Source organism: Silurus aristotelis, assembly GCF_946808225.1.
Source record: "Silurus aristotelis genome assembly, chromosome: 15".
Lineage (NCBI taxonomy): Eukaryota > Metazoa > Chordata > Actinopteri > Siluriformes > Siluridae > Silurus > Silurus aristotelis.
The window spans coordinates 9037159-9060670 of NC_139588.1; the positions used below are offsets into that span (position 1 = coordinate 9037159).

The following is a 23512-nucleotide window of genomic DNA, read 5'->3' on the forward strand; positions in this document are numbered from 1 at the left end:
TTAGGTGAAGAGAATGAGAATTTCAGTCATATCATTTGTAATTGAATTATTTAATTGGTTAGTAAATTAATGCCTAGATATAAGAGCAGATGATTGACAACTAACAGAACAACTAAAAATCCAATAAGTAAAATAGAATTTGCATGTTGTGAATTATGTGCATACAATGCTTCCCAGCATGACAGTTTAGCACGGTGAGCTCTACATGCTGTGGAAATGGGGTGCTAATTTAAACAGTCCAGCAGTTGGAAAAGTATTTATATAAACGAGCACTAATCCTGCATTACAAGAGAAAAATGTGACATGGAAAAGTCAAGTGTAACAAAATAATGAATCCAATACGTTGCATCTGCATATGTGAATAACACTCATTTTATGTGTGATTCTCCTTTGTGATTTTATTGGCAAGTGGCTTGGTGGTTTGACTCCACACTCCATGCAAATGTATGAGCAAAGACCAACAAGATTCCATTCAATCAATTAGATTGTGTGGTTGTTTTTTTTTTTTTTTTTTTTTTTATCTTTTTGGGCAATAGATATATTAATATTTAAACTCCCTTTTCTGTTTGAATGTGTTTCATAAAATTCTTTGCTAGAAGAATATGGGGAGAAGTGACTAATCGTGTTTAGATTTGATTATCTTTTGGCCTTGCAACAGTCAGTGCCTAGATTTTTCTGTTTGTAAGTCAGCATGATCAAAGTGGGCAATTTGAAATCATTATTCAGACACAATCAGATATCCATGTGTCCTGGAAGCAGTGTAGTAGAGGAATCCAAATCAAGTCAGTCTTATTTATGTTGATGTAGATTACATTTCATGCAAAGTCATGCAACAAAACTAGCAGCAAAAATGGTTTGAGTTTCCTGGGATCTGCTTTTTTTCAGAAAGGGCACAGATTAGATACAGACCAGTTTAACTACAATCCAATCCTAGTGGTCATTTTTCTTTACCTAGCTACATTTGTGTGGTGCATGAATAAACACTACACTACTACAGCTTTTACTTCAATTTTACTGTGAGCAACTGCAACCTAACAATTTAAATAAATGAAAATAAATAAATATAAATGAAGTATTCTGATTCTGATTTATACCTCAGGGGACATATAAGGAGACATTATAATTATTATTATTTCATTTCATTTCATCTTTCCCCGCTTATCCGTAATTCGGGTCGCGGGGGCAGCAGTCTTAGCAGATTCCCCAGACACTTCTCCGTGTCCAGGGATCGGGCTGTCAAGGCCCCCGCCTTCGACTGCTGCCCAATCCTCTCAGCACCGGTCCCTTACGGTCCCTCCTGCAGGTGGTGAGCCCACGGGAAGGCGGCCCCACTTCGCTCCGACGTGACGGTCCTTGATTTATTTTTCTCGTAAGGGTCCCCTGGAGCATAGAGGGTTAAGGGCCTTGCTCAAGGGCCCAAGAGTGGCAGCTTGCCGATACCGGGGCTTGAACCCCCAACCTTCCGATCGGTAACCCAGCGCCTTAACCGCTGGAGCCACCACTCCCCCCCCAAAAATGATGATGATGATGATGATGATGATGAAATGAAATGATTATTATTATTATTATTATCAAAATTGCATTGTTAATGTTAATTTTAGTTCATGATCATTCAGTTATTTGTAGTCAGGATGTGTTGTGCATGGGTAAACTTATAAAGTTTTATCTATTTATTTATTTATTTTACTTATTAACCCTAAATTTGCATGTGATTTTTCCACCTAGGGTTTGATCAAGGAACTCAAGGGCTTTTTTTTTGCTGCAGGTTGGCATAAATTTAGGCTTATTCAAATAGCAAAGTACTTAAATAAAAAAAAAATTTACATTTTAAAATTATAAACTTTTGAAATCTATCTAAATTAGTTTCCAACCCCTCTGACTGCTTAGAGTCATGTTGTGTAAAAAGGCGAGTTACTAAACCTGCTGCTCAGGTTTGGTTTGTGTCTGACTCCGGAAACATTTAAAATCTTAAATGACACGTACAGACGTGAATAGCAAGCAGCGAAGGGTGTAAAGAAACCGAGGAAAACTAATGTTCTTCTTGTTGCAGGTAAGTGAATAAAGAATCATTGTAACATCTGTAAATATTGATTTAACTTCTTCCAAGATTCTTTCAAGAATTGTACATGCCAAAGATATAGCAAATCATTTTCTATTAGGCAGCAGCTGATTGGTCCCATGTCTAAATCTTTCATTTTTTGTTCTTTTTAAATACATGACTCAAAATAGTTTTTTTGACAGAAAACAAATGTAATTTTTTGTAATAGAGTGTAGCCATTTAATTAATTTACAATTAAAAAGTTGCAGTATACACAGATGGATTTTCGAGGAAGGAAATGTGTTGGGCATTCCTCTAATGATGACGTAAGATTGTATTTAAAATGCGCTGATTGGCTAAGCATACGGTGAAAAGGAATTCACCAAATTCCTTCCATTTTTGCACGTTACATTATAAGGTTTCTCAGCATCGACTAAGAAAGAGGCAGAGAGAGCATAAGGATTAGTGAGAACTGATTAGGCATGCATTTGTCTCTAAACTGGTTTTAGAGGACGTGTGATATGTGAAAAGTGCAAGCAGAGACTAGCTTTGGTTAGAGACAGGAAACCCAGGTTTGGGAGCACCTTGAGACTGGTGTGTAACAGAGATGAAAAGCGATGCAAATGCTCGAAAGCATGACACACAATACCTAAACAGAAATGCACATGAGATAGAGTGATCAGGAAACAGTGAAACAAAGGCAAATCCAAAAGGTTGTGCTGATTTAAAATGTAGGTGACTGTGAACTTTATGGTAGAGTGTTGTGATGAGGATTGTAGTCAATGGCAGCCATGTCTGTAAAGCTGCAGTGTGTTCTGGGAAGTGTAATATTTTGCTGAGTTTGCCAGACTGTGCCCTACTATATTTGGCTGTTCAAAACTGGGCCATGTGAAAAACAAACAGGCTGTAGTCCTAATTATTCTACGTACTAATAAATTACCTGCATCCTTTGATTGGAGCAGGATCATGAAAGATCACTTAAGTTCTGTGGTTTGAGATTAGTAGTATTTTGTAATCATTGTAAAATTTTACTGGAGCCAATGCAGTGTGTGCATAAGTGGTGTGATAAAATCTTCTGGTTCTAGAAAGACCACTTTTCCTGATTTTATGGACTAAGTTCGTGACAAACAGTGACAACCTTTTCCTTACCTCATCGATATTTGGTACAATCCTACTCGAATTCCTACTCCAAATAGGAATCTGAAGTCAAAAATTTTACAATGCAGCTGCATACTATGCAACTGAAATGCCATCTGGTTATATAATCAGCCAGCTTGCTTTTAGCTGCCTGTGGTCTTAGTAAATGTACTTCTGTCTTTTTTGAATTAAGCAGGAGGAAGTTACTCAGCATTTACACACTCCTTATGTTTGAATCTGGTGTGTGTCATCTGGCTTTGTTGAAACTTTTAGCTGTTGGTCATCGGCATAGCATTGAAATTGAACACTGTGACTCAGAGAATACGTTTCAGAAATCGCATAGATGTGTTGTATTTTATTTTGATGTTATTTCTGCATGTATAGAGAAGGCACTATTTACTTTGATAGTCTACAATCTGATAAAATTACCTGGGCCAGAAAACATATTCTCTTACCTTCAAAAACACATTTTCTAGTCACAATAGAAGAACGTCATAATTCATAGTTTTAGAAACCTTCACTACGGTCCATCAACACAAGCAAGGAGACACAACCTTGATCAAACATTAAAAGTAGGCCATTTACCACTTTAACCAGTGTTGCCTCTGTACTGGGATAGTGACTATGTACTGACTGAATGGTATTTCCATGTAAGTGTGAGTAGTGTGTGTAAGACCTAAATAATTTAAGTGCATAGCAAAAGTGTGTAAGGTGCACATATGATCATTATATTAGAGCACACTGATTATTTTGCTTCGAAGAGGGTCGAGATTATCTAGAGTAGCAACTCTCTGATGCTAAGCATGCCCTTGTATGATCTGATTTTGTGTGCTCAGACAATGAATCAATCAAACTTGACACAAAGTTTTTTTATTAAAACTGTGTACACTAGCTAACGTGACTGTACTCTTGATGTAGTCACAAGGCATTGTACATATATTACAAATAAGATCATTTCTAATAAACTGAGCCAGTGAAATGTGATCGCTCCAGAATTATAAAGTGTATGTTGCTAATATTTAACTCAAATGTCAGTATAAAATCAACCATCTTTCAAACTTTGTATATTGTTACATTATAATTATTAGAGGATTATAACCTCCAAGTAAATAATTATATTTGTGTATGCTGAATTCTTGAGGTGCACAATAGGAAAATAATGTGTTAAAGATCTTGTCTTACAGTAAATAGATTTTTTCCTGTAGATTATTTGCTGCCTGTTGTGTGTAACGTGCATGTCAATGGGTGTTAGTCAGGTAAGTAGATTAATTGTTTCAAGAAATAAAAATGCTTTCTTTCTTGCTGGTTTGCTTATTTACTTTTTATATCTGTGATTTACTTTAACTTTTAATAAAATTAACAAATAAAAGAAAAAGATACAGAAACAGAAATGAAAACAAACAAGCCGAAAACGCATCTTGATTATATTTATATATCTAGATTGATATTCAAGATGTCTATTTAAGATGTGTGTGTGTGTGTGTGTGTGTGTGTGTGTGTGTGTGTGTGTGTGTGTGTGTGTGTGTGTGTGTGTGTGAGTGTGTGTGTGAAAATAATTAATTCAATGTTTCACATTTTTACATTTCACAAGATGTTATAGAAAATATTATTCATGTTCAAATGAAATAAAGCATCAATCAAAAGCATTTTCATTAGTGGTCTTAGACCTTAGGTCTTCTGGACCCCCACTGTGCTTACTTGTTCTTTCCTTCATTTTATCCTCCCTTATTCACCCACATTTGTATTTACTTGATTTAAAAAATATTTTTTTTATTTAATAAAAAAATATTTTTTTATGTATTCGTTTCAGATTTGTTATTAATTCTAAATATAAATTTTTTTCTATCAGGTGATGCAAAAATGGGAGAAAGATATTACCCAGAAAAAAAAGGTAATCTGACTTCTGGTTCACTTCAAATAGTCTATTGAAGTTTTCTATATATATTTTACCTATATATATATATATATATATATATATATATATATATATATATATATATATATATATATATATATATATATATATATACAGTACAGACCAAAAGTTTGTACACACCTGCTCATTCAAAGAGTTTTCTTTATTTTCAGTCACACTGAAGGCATCAAAACTATGAATTAACACATGTGGAATTATATACATAACAATAAAATGAACTGAAAATGTCATATTGTAGGTTCTTCAAAGTAGGCATCAAGAGAATGCCAAGAGTGTGCAAAGCAGTAATCTAAGCAAAAGGTGGCTACTTTGAAGAACCTACAATATGACATATTTTCAGTTGTTTCACATGTTTTTATGTATATAATTCCATATATAATTCCACACGTGTTAATTCATAGTTTTGATGCCTTCAGTGTGAATCTACAATTTTCATAGTCATGAAAATAAAGAAAACTCTTTGAATGAGAAGGTGTGTCCAAACTTTTGGTCTGTACTGTGTGTATATATATATATATATACAGTGGGTACGGAAAGTATTCAGACCCCCTTAAAATTTTCACTCTGTTATATTGCAGCCATTTGCTAAAATCATTTAAGTTCATTCTTCTTCCTCATGAATGTACACACAGCTCCCCATACTGACAGAAAAACACAGAATTGTTGACATTGTTGCAGATTTATTAAAAAAGAAAAACTGAAATATCACATGGTCCTAAGTATTCAGACCCTTTGCTGTGACACTCATATATTTAACTCCGGTGCTTTCCATTTCTTCTGATCATCCTTGAGATGGTTCTACACCTTCATTTGAGTCCAGCTGTGTTTGATTATACTGATTGGACTTGATTAGGAAAGCCACACACCTGTCTATATAAGACCTTCCAGATCACAATGCATGTCAGAGCAAAGGAGGTCAAAGGAACTGCCTGAAGAGCTCAGAGACAGAATTGTGGCAAGGCACAGATCTGGCCAAGGTTACAAAAAGATTTCTGCTGCACTTAAGGTTCCTAAGAGCACAGTGGCCTCCATAATCCTCAAATGGAAGACGTTTGGGACGACCAGAACCCTTTCTAGAGCTGGCCGTCTGGCCAAACTGAGCTATCGGGGAAGAAGAGCCTTGGTGAGAGAGGTAAAGAAGAACCCAAAGATCACTGTGGCTGAGCTCCAGAGATGCAGTCAGGAGATGGGAGAAAGTTGTAGAAAGTCAACCATCACTGCAGCCCTCCACCAGTCGGGGCTTTATGGCAGAGTGGCCCGACGGAAGCCTCTCCTCAGTGTAAGACACATGAAAGCCCGCATGGAGTTTGCTAAAAAACACCTGAAGGACTCCAAGATGGTGAGAAATAAGATTTTCTGGTCTGATGAGACCAAAATATAACTTTTTGGCCTTAATTCTAAGCGGTATGTGTGGAGAAAACCAGGCACTGCTCATCACCTGTCCAATACAGTCCCAACAGTGAAGCATGGTGGTGGCAGCATCATGCTGTGGGGGTGTTTTTCAGCTGCAAGGACAGGGCGACTGGTTGCAATCGAGGGAAAGATGAATGCGGCCAAGTACAGGGATATCCTGGACAAAAACCTTCTCCAGAGCGCTCTGGACCTCAGACTGGGCCGAAGGTTTACCATCCAACAAGACAATGACCCTAAGCACACAGCTAAAATAACGAAGGAGTGGCTTCACAACAACTCCGTTACTGTTCTTGAATGGCCCAGCCAGAGCCCTGACTTAAACCCAATTGAGCATCTCTGGAGAGACCTAAAAATGGCTGTGCACCAACGTTTACCATCCAACCTGACAGAACTGGAGAGGATCTGCAAGGAGGAATGGCAGAGGATCCCCAAATCCAGGTGTGAAAGACTTGTTGCATCTTTCCCAAAAAGACTCCTGGCTGTATTAGATCAAAAGGGGGCTTCTACTAAATACTGAGCAAAGGGTCTGAATACTTGGGACCATGTGATATTTCAGTTTTTCTTTTTTAATAAATCTGCAACAATGTCAACAATTCTGTGTTTTTCTGTCAGTATGGGGTGCTATGTGTACATTCATGAGGAAGAAGAATGAACCTAAATGATTTTAGCAAATGGCTGCAATATAACAAAGAGTGAAAAATTTAAGGGGGTCTGAATACTTTCCGTACCCACTGTATGTAAGTATGAGATTTTAACTTTTTTTTTCATTCTGAGATTCACAGAAAGACATGCAAATCATGTCCACCTTGTACACCATGGTTGGCAGACCACCCGCTCTTTGTTAGGCAGATATTTAACGGATATTAAAGTATATACTCTATGTGAACACCAGCCATTTTCAGCCATATCTCGTTGTTTCCCAAACATTCATTACAAAGTTGGAGGAACACAGTTATATAGGATGTCTTGTAGTAGCATAGGATCTAGTAAAATTTAATTTTGCTTTCAATTAAACTCAGAGACCCAAACCTGTCCCAGCATAACAATGGAGGCTATTAGTGTTCAAAATGCACATAAGGAAATTACAGTTGTGTGTCCACAAACTTTTGTCTATGCGGTGTAACATTAATATAAAGTTCTATATTCCTTGCTTCAATAATATTAGTGGGCCACCGGTCTAATAATGTTATTGAAGCAAGGAATATAGAACTTTATATTAATGTTACACCGCATAGACAAAAGTTTGCCAAACTGTCTTTTTATTATGTGTCTTTTTCAGAATGGTACCACAGTCTTTTAGTTATTGCTTGTTTGAGGTTTCTTTCTTCTGTCTCCTTTTCATGAACTGAAATGCAGCTCAGTTGGTTTAGAGAACACATATTTTTGTACATTGGCAGGCAGAAAGTTTTTGGAGGTTTATATTATTTTATAGCCTACTTCTACATGGAAACCATATCACTCCAATTAAGTACATTCCTGTGTACATGCACATGCAACTTTGGAAGCTGCAGGTTGTGGATGTTTTCATGGTGTTTGGTTGATATTTGCTCAAGTATTTTCATTTGAAATTGTATTAAAAAATGAAATGGGTGAAATTATGTTGGGTTTTGTTCTCTAATAGAAGGACCCCAGTGAAAAAGAGCTTCTCTTCATTACCAGAATCCTGTCCATTGGATTGGTGGATGCTGACCCTAACATCCTGCACCACTTAAAAGAGTACAGAGATCTGCACAGATTTGCAACCTGAGAATGACATCCTCATTTTTAAGACACTCTGCTGTGCTGAGCAAGAGTCATGAAACCACAAGGAGATCACTTTAAAGCAATAGTTCAGGACATGAATGACACCATTTATTATATTAGTACTGTTACAGTATTTTAACATTTACTTATAAAACAGCACAAAACACAAGTACAATTTATTAAATACTATACTATATATTTAATGAACAATTCTACTCGGCTTGATTTCTATTGTATCTGAATCCCTTTAGCGATTTGACCAGTATGCTAGTAGTCATAAGCATTTATAATTTCCATTGTAACAAATCTGTGTGTGTTTGGAAATCAAGGGCAAATGTCATATTCTGTTTGTAATGTAAGTCCTTAAAAATCTGAATCAGAAAGAGCTTTATCGCCAGGTATGGGGTGTTTTCTCCTAAAATCCAGTTTTCTCCAATTATCTCCACTTTTGGAGCTTTCATTCTCATAAACACTTTTTATTTAATTTTTTTTTACTGGAACATTATTTTCCATATCCCATACCCTGCACAGTTAAACTTAGTCATTATTATTAATGTGAAAATTCATATAGAAATTCTAAATATCACTTTAACATAGACCCATGAGCCACTGCACCTTAATGAATCGTCATGTGACTTTCTTTGCACCTGTTTCACATTCATGGATAATTAGCATTTGTCTCCTCTTGCATTGTGCTCATTGTCTCATGTTGTCTTTCATGCTCATCTTGTACAATAATGTTGTGTTAATCTTTCCGGTGTCTCTGGGTTTTTTTTTTCAGTGTCTTTGTTTTTACGTGTACACTGTAAATAATCTGCATTTCCCCTTATTTCATGGCCCATTCTTTAACATCAGACATCTTATAAGAAATAATCTACAATAGGTTTGATTTATAGCAGAAAAAATTTTAAACGGCAATTAATGCAAAAGTTACTTTTGAGTATACAAAACAGCCGGGCACACTTAATGAATTCTAAGGACGTTGAGCAGGTTTACTCAAATAATTGAAATCTACGATTTTTTTTTTTATATATGAGTCAAATAAAAAAGACATTCAGTTTTAGGATCTAAAGATGAATGACCACTGCTTGTGGAAGTTTGGTGTTGGTAAGCCTCATGCCTTTAACTGATGAGCTTTTTAATTATTTAATTACTCTGTTGATGATCTGTAATCTGCAATAATCTCATGCTACATCATTAAATTGTATGGAGATGATAACATTTATCTCTTTTGTTTTAAAATGACTACACTGGTATTTGCACATATTTTCCAAAACCGCTCGTCCACATTGGAACATTACTACGTGCATTTATTATGAGAATTATGTGAATGCATTAAAAAAAAATGCAAGAAGCTGCGTCAATGCTGTCGGACACTTATTTACTTTCCTTCTCTTTGAATTGATGCAGCAGTGTTGAGGAAAAGATTTTATAGGACGATCTGAACCACGTGTTTAATGAGTCTAATAGAATTCGGGGGGGGTAAGCACAAGCTATTTGCTGCTTGTCTGGGAGCGAAGCATGCTTAGTTGGTTCTTAAGGGAACTCGCACTCTTTCAGGAGGGTGCTCCCGCTCCTCGTGGTTCTGGCCCTGCTTTCACCGAGGCAAAACGGCGTTTAAGAACCTTGGGCTCACAAATAGACCTTGCAGAGGGGTTTGAGATGGGCTCGTCCCTTTGGCCTCTCTCACCTGCCGGGTCCAACACCCGAACACAAGGTTCAGAAGCACACCAATCGGTGGTTTCTTCCTGGTTTCTTGCCCGCCCTGGTTCAACAGGGTGTTCCCAACCCTGGTTGGGCACACGCCTTCTTTGGTCATGGAGCAGGAAGTGGAAACTCTTTTGAGGAAGGTGGCCATCAGGGTGGTCCCTCCATCAAAAAGAGAGTCCAGGTTTTACAGTCGGTACTTCATAGTTCCCAAAAAGGATGGGGGGTTGTGTCCTATAGTGGATCTGTGTCAGCTGAACCGCTCGCTTTTGAGACTCAGGTTCAAGATGATGACCTTGAAGCAGGTTGTGTCCCAAATCAGGTCTGAGGACTTGTTTGTGACCAGATCTGAAGGATGCATACTTTACAAAGAGTGCGGATGTGGCACTGGCTCCGCAGAGGATTTAGGGCATCCGCATTCTAAATTATAGCGATGATTGGTTGATACTGGCTCAATCAGAGCAGCTGGCGGTCCAACATCGTCATTTTTTTGCCTGCATGAAGGAAATAGGGTTGAGCCAAAAAGAGTACGATCAAGGTTACAAGTCGAGCCCTATGTGCCTAAGATGTGTGGAGAGATCCCGGGTTCCTGTCTCAAGGCCACGTGCTGGGAGTTCCTAGGCATTGCATAATGCTTACGACAGACATGACGAGTGGCCTCTCCCCTCAAGGTCTCTGGGGGAGGCCCCATCTGACGTTGCACATAAACTGCCAGGAGATGTTGGCCATGCTTAAAACTCTGGGGCATTTCCTCCCAGACCTCAGAAGCCACCATGTGTTGGTCTGTATGGACAACACTTCAGTGATTCCACCACAAAGGGGGTCTGCGATCTTGCCTCATGTACAAGCAGGCACATCAGATTCTCCTGTGGGCCCAAGAAAAGCTGCTCTCCTTGAAGGTTGCGTATATCCCAGGCCACTTATGCGACTCCATCCGGATGTAGTGGAGCAAATCCAGGTTACGAATGTAACCACGGTTGCCTGAGGGAACAAGACGCTGCATCTCTATGCCACACTGCCTGCATCCCTATGCCACACTGCCTGCATCCCTACAGCGCTTTCTTCCCTTTTCAGAAGTTAGCACTGGTTTCACTCCATGTGCTTTTATGCTTCCTGTTCATGACGTCACCCTGCCGGTGAAGCCGCGTTTTCCATTTACCTGATTATACACGTGATTCAGAGCGTGGACAACACGAAAGTGTTTCTGACGTAGCGCCTCATTCCCTCGGGGAACCATTGTTATATACGTAACCTGGAAACGTTATTGCCATTGGTAAACCAAAATTATAAAGTTGTTTGTTTTGAGGTAAATGACTGCATCAGATGACTAAGAATACATAATCATTTTTGAATATTGCTGTTTTCTTAGTCCACAGTACAATGCAAAAACAGCCTTTTCAAACATATCCAATTGGTTTTTTCCAAGCTGTCTCAGTGGGGATGGAAAGCCAAAACGTAGAGAAAACATGCATTCTCAAATTTATCTGGATTAATGTAGACATAGCTCCAGGCAGTCTGTCATTAAGAACCATCCTTTGCTGTCATCACTCAGATTAAAGCTCTCACACAATCTATTTAATATAAACACTTTTTGTTTGTCTTTGAATTCTGCAACGAGCTAGAAATTGGTGTGCCTAGAACAATCACATTTTCCAGTATAAATCTCTATAGCCAGATGCTTGGCTCTCTCTGGCAAGTTCATTCTAAGTGCTTTCATCTTAAGGAAGTAAATTGATATTAGCTGACCCCCAAAAATGGCTGTAATTTGCTATACTAGCAAGAACAGTAACAGGATCTACACAGCCCTTCATGTAGGAGGATATATAGCACTGAGGCTTTTGAATAAGGTTAGGTTAGGTTAGGTTCAACTTTATTTTCACTAACAGAGTTTAAGTATGAAATGAAGTCCAATCAAATGTAATAGTATGTTTATAGTGTGATAGTTATGTAACACTTTACAAGGTAAAAAATAAACAGTGTGGTGCATATCCATAGTGCAACTGGAAATAAGATCAAATCAAATAAATAGCATTCATGGTGCTGTAGGCTGAGGTAGAGGTAACAGTATAATGCAATAAATCTTGTAAAAAAAAAACTTTCCAGTAAAGTGCAAGGGTTTACTTATTGGGTGAAGGTTGGCAGTGTCTCAGTGACTTAGTGTCTCAGTTCAGCTGAGTTCAATTTAGTACAGCTGTTCTTGTGTCTTTTTGTGCAACAGTGCAGACTTCAGTTTTCATTAAGTTTTAGACTTCCGACTTCATTAAGTTTTATGCTGATGGATAATGGTGGGGATAGGTGATGTCCTTGATAACATCTCTCACCCTCCACAAGCAACGATTTTGTTTGATAAATATGCATACTGTTGGGCAACTGTGTAATGTGTTGTGCAGTTTTTACCTTCTGGTCACACATGGTGCAGCTATTATAACAAACTGTAATGCAGTTCCTAATGATGTTTTTATTTATTTAAAGGTACAGCTGTTGGTTAAAATTGGGTTTTAATGAGTAAAATACCTTACTCTTACACCCTTATTAAAACTAGGATGCTAAATTGTACAGTACAAATCTATGTAACATACTAATAATAATCGGATCACATTTGCTGGTTGTTTTTTATGGTTTGTACATAAGAATCTCTATGTACACTATTCATATGTTCCCAGTGGTCCAATTCTGGCATTTTATATCAGTGTTTATGTCTAGACCTGCATAGTTTTTTTTTTTTTCCATAATGTAACTTATAATTTTATTATCATCGTATGTAAAGTTAATCAGTGTGTCATTAGAGAAAGTGTGTAAAATCTGGGTTCACTCAACATCATGATTTTTTAAAAAAAAATGTTGTCATTTAATTTAACTGGTTTATGTGTACTGCAAAGTAGCTTATGTATGACTAAGAGGGCATTAACCAGTAAAGAAAACACACGACCTGAATCTCAGAGCCCCATTTGGAACAAAACTCCACTTTGCATTTACATTGAGGTAGACCAGATCAAGCATGCATAAATGTAAAAGTTTTCAAATTTTCAAATGGCAAAATAGATCTGCCTGCCTGTAAATACTTGCTCTGATATTTCTTCATCAATGTGGCAGAGAACATTAGGTACAAAACCAGACACGCACATAAGCAGGACTATATGCTGCATTCCATCAGTGTTTTAAGTAACCCTAGGCCTAACTGTTCTAATTATTTCCTCTTTGGGGACTTCACCATTTAAATAATTCACATGTAAATTTTGCTAGATTTTGACTTCATTTTACTTCATAATTACAGGCTTTAGAAGAGAAATTTGAATAACTGCTTACTTTTGTATTTATTGTTTTAATGTTAAAGCAACATATTTAGTATTGAATATGTATTATTTGGGAAGGGGGAGGGTTCTTTAAATGTTTGGATGTTTAAATCCTGCCTCTGACCTTTGTGTAGGGAGTTTGGATGTTCTTCCCCATGCTTCAGGGTTATTCCAGGTTCCTTCCCAAAGGCAAATACATGCAGTTGTGTATAAGAATAAATAATTTATGCCTTTTTCTATATGTGGACTTTTATTTTTTTTTTACTGGCTAGTTTGCTCACCTAGTAAACAGCTGACCAGCAAATGAAATCGTCAAATGTCTACTAATAAATATATTACACAATGGAAATCACTTCAAAAACATTGTCAGCTTGATAATACACTTGATCAGTCCTTTGGTCACTCATTCTGAGGCATGGTGTGGAATCAGCAGGGAATAGATTAACTGCATATAGTGTACAGTTGTTTGATCTGGCAATATTTAGATTTTCTTGCACAACAGTGTGTGTATACTTTACACAGAGCGAACAATATACAAAAATCATTCAATAAGTGGCACATCTAAATGCAGAAATGTCTTGTTGAAATGAGAGAGGTCAAAAGAGAATGGCCAGACTCGAGCTGACATAAAAGCTAATCTGATTTAACCTAAAATGGTGGGCATAAAAATCAACAACCGTTTGGCATATAAGCCAAAACTGGAGATTATCACGTTAGGTTCATTTATCTTAATCTGTCCAGTTTTGGTGATTGATTGCTGACTGTAGAATGTATGCATTCTACAGATTTGGGACACAACCTGCTTCAAGGTCATCATCTTGAACCTGAGTCTCAAAAGCGAGCGGTTCAGCTGACACGGATCCACTATAGGACACAACCCCCCCCATCCTTTTTGGGAACTATGAAGTACCGACTGTAAAACCTGGACTCTCTTTCTGATGGAGGGACCACCCTGATGGCCACCTTCCTCAAAAGAGTTTCCACTTCCTGCTCCATGACCAAAGAAGGCGTGTGCCCAACCAGGGTTGGGAACACCCTGTTGAACCAGGGCGGGCAAGAAACCAAGAAGAAACCACCGATTGGTGTGCTTCTGAACCTTGTGTTCGGGGGCTGGACCCGGCAGGTGAGAGAGGCTAAAGGGACGAGCCCATCTCAAACCCCTCTGCAAGGTCTATTTGTGAGCCCAAAATGTTTTATTATTTACCACTGTTGTAAAGAGTGTTTATTTGAGTTCCTGTAGCCTTTCTGTAAGCTCGAACCAGTCTGGCCATTTTCCTCTAAACTCCGGAAAGACATAGAGAGTGGATTAAAGTGCCCTCTGCTGTGAGTGTGAGCACTGTGGCTGTCTCCTCTATCCAAGCATGCCATTGATCAATGTGTCCTACAACAGCATAAACAGCATTTATTGCCAGAACAGTCACTGACAATAACAATCTATGTTGTACCTCACAGGGATGCTACTTTCATATTCTAATCAGTGTTATTTTAGACCAACTTTCTCTCCATTCTGTCACTGGAGTGGATTTGTTATGATGGCCGAGGTCATGTGAAAGTGTCCAGTATATGAAGTGTGTGTCTCGGCATGTGTGTGTGTTTCATTGCCTGACCTCCTGTTGCTCCATGCTCTCGAAAGGGAAATGACTGTCCTTTTATCTGTTCCTTTGAACTGCCCCAGCTACCTGCATTTGCCAAACTTTACAAAAACTGCCCATTATCTGATATTGAATGCCACATGCATGTGTCATTGGGGAGTTAATTTCTGCTCTGGTTTTTGCTTACAGCAGTACATTGTGTTTAAACGCTAATACATTTTTTGTCAATTCATCAAGTTTTATCAAGAATTGCACGTTCAGCTAACAAGCTGAAATTATTAGAGAAAATGTAACTCTGAACAAGGCTGTAATTTTCCCCATCATTTGACCTGATGGATGTCATAAAACCCAACTAACAAAGTTGATACTTCTTTATAATGAATGCACTGCTTATTAATATTTTAAAGCTGTAAAATTTTATTCTAGGTTGTTACACTGTGGGAGGGAAGAAAAGCTGTTAGTGTCTAACAAGCAAGATTATGCCAGAAGTACTTATAATGTGGTAATCAAAATGGATGCATGACACCATTTAAGGTTTAGGGTGGTGTTTCCATGCCAGACATAAAGAGGCCATTCCTTCTTTGCCCAGACATCATTCTGCATGCTGCCATGCTGATGGAATGGCAGCTGGGAAGCATCTCAAGCTAACAGTGACAAAGTGATGAATGAGGATCTCATTAAGCCACAAATATTTGAGAAATTGTGGTCAATAAGGTGAATAAAAAGGAGAATTCATAGGGGTGAAAACAATGTCAATATAAAGAGATTAAGTAAAAAGAATACAAATATCTGTAAGAACATTCTTTATTTAAATGAGCATTATATCACAGTAGTTTTACTGTGCAACTGCTGCCAAGTCCAACATTATGTCATACCAAACATGGAAAAAACTCACACCCATATATATATATATATATATATATAACTTTGCTTAGCTCTGATAACACCAGTGGTGATGAAACCGGCAATGTTTTTCTCTCTGTTGTTTGGATTATTCAAAATGTCATCATGATGCATTAACATTCTTGGAGACCGCTGCAGTAAAACACCTTTCAAGGGAGATTTGTCAATGGCTTCATGCACTGTTAACCTAAAAGTTGTTTCTACGCAAACAACAAGTAAATATCACTTAAAAAAAATTTTTGTCGCATTACTTAGACAGTATTAGTATTCTGTGAGCGACAATATGGTTTCATACTGAAAAAGAGCATTACAGATGAATTATTTGCTTTGAGAATGTTAATGGAGAAGTATAGAGAAGGTCAGAAGGAGTTGCATTGTGTGTTTGTGGATTTAGAGAAAGCGTACGACAGAGTGCAGAGAGAGGAGTTGTGGTATTGTATGAAGAAGTCAGGTGTGTCAAAAAAGTATGTGAGGGTAGTGCAAGACATGTATGAGGACAGTGTGACAGCAGTGAAGTGTGCAGTAGGAATGACAGACTGGAGAGGTGGAGGTACGCACTGGAGAGAAGGGGAATGAAAGTCAGTAGGAGTAAGACAGAGTACGTGTGTGGAGTGGTGCGGTTGCAGGGAGGAGAGGTGGAGAAGAGTGACAGGAGTGATTTGTGACAGAAAGGTATCTGCAAGAGTGAAAGGGAAAGTTTATAGGACTGTGGTGAGACCTGTTATTTTGTATGGTTTAGAGACAGTGCCATTGACTAAAAGACAGGAGGTGGAGCTGGAGGTAGCAGAGTTGAAGATTTTCATTGGGAGTGATGAGGATGGACAGGATTAGAAATTAGTTTATTAAAGAGACAGCACATGTAGGACATTTTGGAGACAAAGTGAGAGAGGCCCAATTGAGATGGTTTGGACATGTGCAGAGGAGGGACAGTATATCTGTACTCATTTTTGTAAGTATAACAAACTTAAAATATCAAGTTTTACTTAGGGCTACACTCCTGTTTTTAGGGCTGCTTTTCAAAGAGTAAATTTTTTCCCCCCTGCAATTTACTTCCTCCTTGGAGGTACCTGCAGTAACATGCTGTTGAAAAAAAATTTATTTGCATTTTTCAGTTTTTCGCAAGTTCGACCTATTGTAACTGCAGTTGACTGCAGTTAAGAGGACGCCATTTTCTTGGTGAGTTGTGTTCTATGTTTAAGTATTACAAATTAGAAATCTCTGAAACTTTTCCAGTTAGAAATGTAAAAAATTTAACGTGTGTAAATCTGAGGTTGACTATAATGCATGCTCAGCATTTGGAAATAGCAAAATGGTGTTTTAACAGTAGCTCTCAATTAATTTTGTTCCACATAAGGTTTAGTAACAGTAGTTAAGAATTGAATTTATTTTAAAATATAATAACACCACATCACTGCCTCCTGGAAGGTTGCTGAATGAAAAAGCTGTAAATGTTTTAGTTTAGATGACAAAGCAAGCAGGATTAGGAAGACACATGGGGTATACAAAATCAAAATCATCGCAGGTGGACAAAACAACAATGAAGTCATAGGTAACTATTCACTGTCCCTTCCTGAAGCAATATAATTCACAGAACAAACTCTAAGAACAGTCTTATCAGCAGCAGTGTGAAGTGCATGGCTGATTTAACCACACTATTTTGTAATATTAAAGAAGGCCTTACAACTAACTATAGACAAATCACTGTTGACCTGAATATCATCTTTTTGTCTGGTCTCTCACACTATGAAAAAGCCTAATGATGAATCCTTAGACATTTCAGTGGGAATCCTCTGCTATGAGGACAACAGAGCTGCAAGTCCAGCATCACCAACACCCTCCTCAAAAATTGGTATCATCCTTGTAATGGATGCACTCACCGACTTGCCTCAAGCTATGTGCCTCTTGTTTGGCTTTACCTACGCACTTGACCTGGAACACCGAAACTGCATTAAAAACACTGTTACCTTCATTCAGCAGGTAATGCTGAACTTACTTCAAAGTGAGCTACCACCAAAGGTTCAAAAGCTGAAGAATGAGCTTGCAGTAAACACACTTATGATCATGGCACAGTTTTTCATGCCCACAACTGGATTGTTGTGTGGCGTAATTAGATTGCACTTATTGGAGCAAATATTCTTGCAGTTGCTCATTTTGTACATGATTTTTCTTGTGATATTTGTGTCCAGTGTTGTTAGGACTGAAATTGTTCTACAGATGACACATTTTGTAAAGTTGAAATTTCTGTGTTCTGCAGGTGAAGCAGATTTACATTCCTGTAGTATTTTTCCCTGTAAACCAGGGGTTCCAAAACTTGGTCCTCAAGGCCCACTGCCCTGCTATGTTTCTCAGACTGATCAGCAGTGGGTAGTGCAAGGTTAGTTGGAAAACAAGCAGGACAGTGGGCCTTAAGGACCAGGTTCAGGAACCCTGCTGTAAAAAAAAAAAATGGTTTCTTGTTGAATGTTGTAACATATTTGTACTAAATTGCTAATTTAATGTCATATATGATCCAAGATGTCACATCTCTCTCTCTCTCTCTCTCTCTCTCTCTCTCTCTCTCTCTCTCTCTCTCTCTCTCTCTCTCTCTCTCTCTTAAATTTGTTTCATATTGGTTTACACATTTGTCATTACACAGATTTTTTTACAGGTTTTTTAAAAGTCTTATGCACATTCTTTATAATAGAGATCAATTCTGAACTTTTGTGATATAGCTGATGTCCAAAAAAAGTTAGAGCTAGAATTTGCAGACACACAAACAACACACAAAGATAGCTTACAGTATTAAATACATGGCAAAAGTGTAATGATTGATATTGAATATGATGCTCATGAAAGGTCAGTACAGGTTTGCTACAGGATAAATCAGTGTGAATGGTTTATTTTGACCATTTCTGTTTGATCACCAGTTCGATACAATCAGTTCAAAGATATCAAGGTGACAACATCTGATGTCCCGAAGTTCAGTACTGCAGAAAAAGCATGGAGATGGTGGCATAGCATGAACTATCATTTCTATCTATTATTAGCATGTACATTTTGAAGAAAGGTAACTGTCACAAAGGTATATTATGGCGTATTATAGTTGTGCCGGGAATACATTTTTTTTGTTGTGATCTATGGTCTCCCAGTCCTGGTGTACATTTCTAATCTCAACCTATTGCAGCAGCTTCTTCCAGCAGGACAATGCCTTTTTGCACAAAGCAAGGTCTATGAAGATATGGTATGCCAAGTTAGGAGTGTAAGCCCAGGCCTCAAGCCCAATAAATACCTTAAGATTAACTGAAATACCGACAGGCCACCTCAGCCAACCCCAGTGCCTGAACTCAGTAACGCTCATGTGGTAGAATGAACAAAAATTCCCACAGCTATTCTCCAAAAGACCACAAGAGTGAAGGTTATTGTATATGTACCAAAATATTGAGCACATACAGTAATGGTAGGTCAGGAGGTGATCTGCCCATATAGTGTAATTCTTATGCTAAATACAAATACATTCAATTGGAATTCAGTGATTTATGCCTGCTGTCCCCTAAGAACAAATTAATCTGCTTTAAACACGTTCAGGAAAAACAGCCAAATTCTATTTCCCCTTCATGTCTATTTATGCCAATAACTAAAGTTTCACTTCATAGGATTAACAACTGAAAATCTTCAATCCTGACCAGGAATAACCTTCTTTCAGATGTCTTTAATAAATCTGAAATGACAGTGTGACCAACAGGTCAAAGCAACTCCCTTTGCTCCAAATCTTCTTTCGACAAAAAAAAAAAAAAAAAAAAAGATTCAAAGAGCAGAAGTTCATACACTTGCATATTATTATTTTTTACACCTCCAGCAATCTACCTTCACTTTGTTTTTCAGAAATCATCTAATTAGTTAAATAAAGTGTGCTTTTGTTTATGTAAGTTACAGAGGTTAGGGGTCTCATGTCACCAACCCAAGGGAACAAGGATTGGGAGGGTGAATGAAGATGTGTTTTGTTGAACTGACATATAGTATTTAATTTAATAAAAATTCCCACAGCAGTAACACACTGACTTGCCTCTGATAATAAAACGTGTTGTCTGATTTCTAATAGTAATGGAGGCCCTATAAACATGTAGTGATTGAGAGATACATATGTGACCAGGGACTTGATAATTGGGCGAAAGGAAATAGAAGCAGAGCTTTTTAGTTGAGGCAGGATTCTCAGGAAATCAAAAGCAGCATGCAAGACGATCTGATAATTCAACTTGGTGTAAGTGTGTTTGTCCGTACATATGTTTTTTTTAAGCTTTAGTGTGGGAGCACTGTATGAGAGCGTGTTATGCAGAAAGTGCATGGGGGTGTAGATATAGAAAGAAAATGAAAATAGGGTAGATACAGAGAAAGAAAGAGAGTTGTTATAATGCAAACCATATGTGTTCTAAATCTTCAGTATTGTTCACAACTCAAACCAGCTGGCCAGCTCTTGGCTCATCCATCTAAATAAACATTCTTTGCTTGGCCTGAAGCACTGAGGACCTGTTGTTCATTAGAACTGCTTTCTCCACTGCACTGCTTTCAAGTGTTCCTGAAAGGTCTCAAACGTGACATGAAGAGGGAAAAAAATCAAAAGCCTTACTTCACAAAGCGGTTAAGAGGTTTATCCCACCTCCATGCCATGTGCCTTTGTTTTGGTGGCCCTCTGCTGTCAATACGAGGAGATCAGGGCCATTCTGGGTGGGCGGCATCCAGATGGTTGGGCTAAGCAATTTTAGAATGAGCAATAACAAAACCCATTTGTATAAATTGGCTTATGTTCAAGAGCTCCAAAGATATGTATGAGCAAAAACAGCCAGCTGCAAACAGAGTTCCTCCTTCATATCTAAATCTTCCAATGCAAATGTCACTCTGGCCTGCAGGACAGCAGCGAGAATCCTTCCAGATTTTGCAACCGATAAGCTCATAAACAGCAGGGGGGACATATGCAAGCCAGAAAATCACATGAATAATGTAAATTCAAGTGTAGACTTCAGACCTGATCATCATGAGATGATTGGTGTACTGAGAGAAATCAGCCAAGACAGCAAATCACAGAGAGGGAACACTATAAACAAAAATCTGAATCCTGCTCATTACTGCAGTGATGCTAATAGGATAGGCTAACGGCTTTCTACACCATATGTGGTTTAAGATATCTGTGCAACATTTATTGCCAAGCCATCTAACAGTCTATTTGATGTAATTTCCAAAGGCTTACAAACCGACCTGACGTGTGATTTTACAGCACTAAATAATTAGTGAGGTAATGCAGCTAAAACACATGAATCCTCCACCTTAAGATATTTAAATCGGGGTTTATTAATGGCTGCAAAAATCTGCCCTCATTTCACTTGGAATGTTTCCAATGAGTCTCAGATAATAAGTGCCCTTTGAGAGTAAGAGGTCATTCATTCATTCAGTCATGTATACATCAATTCACTTATTCATTCCTTTATTTGTCAACAGGAACTCATTTATGCTGGTGATGGCTATGGTGGATCCAGGGCATGGAATGAAAATACTATGCATGAAGTAGGTAAACCAAATGAACCACTGAACCAAACTCGTAAGTAAAGTGAGGACCTGTATGCACAGTTCATTAAAAGGCCATATCATTAGTCCAGCAATGGTCAAACAAACCAAGGACACAAACAAACAATAAAACTTTCTTTTGGCTTCTCCCATTAGGGGTCGCCACAGCGGACCATCCGCATGTTTGATTTGGCACACGTTTTTACGCTGGATGCCCTTCCTAACACAACCCTCCCCATTTATTCAGGCTTGAGACCGGCACTAGGGCTTGTGCAACCCTAATGGCTGGGGTCGGTTCCCTGACCGGGGATCGAACCCGGGCTACAGCGGTGAGAGCGCCGCATTCTAACCACTAGACCACCAGGAACAAACAAACAATAAAGCAATCAAAAGTGAGCAAGAGGTTGCAAAACAAGTATTAGGCAAACAGATAAAGCGCAAAACGTACACAACACAAGTGATTTGCAAGCGGCAAGATTTAGCAATAAGGAACCGGACGGCAAGTGATTATGTAGACGAAAAAACAATAAGCAATTAGAAAGTGAATGACTAATTACAGTGACATCTGCTGGCTGGAAAGTGTGCTTAGAAATAAGAGTACACAATGGATAAGATGTAAGAGAACTCCTCTAAAAGAAATAGCCTTCGGTGATTAAAGATATTGCAACACTTGTTTGGGCTCAGTGGGTGTTTAAAAACCTTTGTGCTTTCAAATTAGAACAGTTTAAAAGCCATACACACTATTTCTGTGTCTATACCTCCTTTATCCTCTGCTTCATCCTCTTCTTTTCTCCATTATCCTTTTTTCCTCTCTTTGTCTCTCAGATCATGCAAGACATGTATTGACTCCTTTGGTGGTAGAGTTGTTAACCCCACTCAGATGTTAATGCTTACCGGATCCACTTCTTAAAAGCTGCTGAGACATGCACATTCACGTGGCACTAAAATGAGGTTTCCTATTGTCTCACGTTTAAATGTTTTTTTTTCTTCATGATTTGTACAAGAAACAGGGAGACATTCTTTTTAAAGGCCTATAAAACATGTTACTTTCTTTTGAATTAGCAGGGCCTTTGGAATTGTATCAAACATCATGACGTGTGATCACCAGCACTTGGAATGTTTAATGAGGCCATGTACGCTTCATTTGTGAATTTAAGTCTTTCTAAACTATAAAACTTTCCCGTAAAACATTGTGTTTGTCTTCAGCTGGACTGCCGGTACTAATGTGCTGCCGATGTTTTATTTTTAAGTCCTAATGCATTATTGAGGTTCTGCCCAGTGCTTTTCATTCTACCGTGGTGGTCTTCTTGCATCTATGTTTTGCAATTGGTTTATCGTCAGATCAGGTGGACTGTTCAATTTTTATTACTAATAACTGGGTTATGTTGAATCATGCCCTGGCTTTTTATTTAAGTTTTGAATGCCAAGGCTCCTGGTTAGTATTATATTCTTGGAGGTAATTTAGTTTTCTGCAAAAGTAGTCGTATATATTTCTATAAAATTGTTATTGAGGAACACTGGAATATTTCTTTTCTTTTTTTTTTTTTTATAGATTTTGTAACAAACTTAGTCTATTAGTCAGTCAGACCTGACGGTACCTACTGACTGTAATATCAGAAACAGGTAACACTTTAAAGTTGCAACTGTATATTTTCTAATACTGGTGTCAAATATGGTCTCTCTGAGACCATTCAGCTGCACCTTTTCCTCCATATTGTTTATTCTACAATGCCAAGAGCAACAGACGATGTGATGAGCTCTTTAGAAGAGGATCCCTCATATCCTGCTTTCTTGCTCTCAGTAGTGTGGCATAAAGGCTGAGTGAAGTAGCTAGTGTTCTCTAAAGTAGCTTTGTAAGTGCTGTGGCAGCCAAAACTCACTTGAATAAACTGTCTTTGCTTCGGAAAAGTATATTTTTGAAGGGTAGCTTCGGTTGTCTATAAATGTGTGTGTGCTTTCAATATATATTGAATGTATGGTAATATATTTTGTGACTGGCTCATCAGGTTAGTGAGTACATAAGTCTTGTAAATGTTCCAAAACCTATTGTATCAATCAATTATGTAAAATATAAAGCGTGTACATAATTTACATGTTTATTAGAAGTATAACTTTTTGTCTCTATGGGAAAAAAATCACTGGATTTCACAAGCTTTGAAAACCTAATATCATTAAATGTTGCTTGAACATTGGCTGAAAAGTGAATAGCAAACTA

At 38.0% G+C, this 23512-nt stretch overlaps 1 protein-coding gene and 1 long non-coding RNA gene across 2 annotated transcripts in view; one reads left to right on the plus strand and one right to left on the minus strand.

Annotated features, from left to right (window-relative positions):
* Positions 1 to 23512, minus strand: part of LOC310738371 (ciliary microtubule-associated protein 2-like) — a 365395-nt gene that overhangs the window by 117911 nt on the left and 223972 nt on the right. The window lies entirely within an intron of this gene.
* LOC310738422 lies at positions 1941 to 9486 on the plus strand. The gene is made up of 4 exons (XR_014537089.1): positions 1941 to 2050; positions 4381 to 4431; positions 5025 to 5066; positions 8146 to 9486. It is a non-coding gene; the product is annotated as an uncharacterized lncRNA (long non-coding RNA).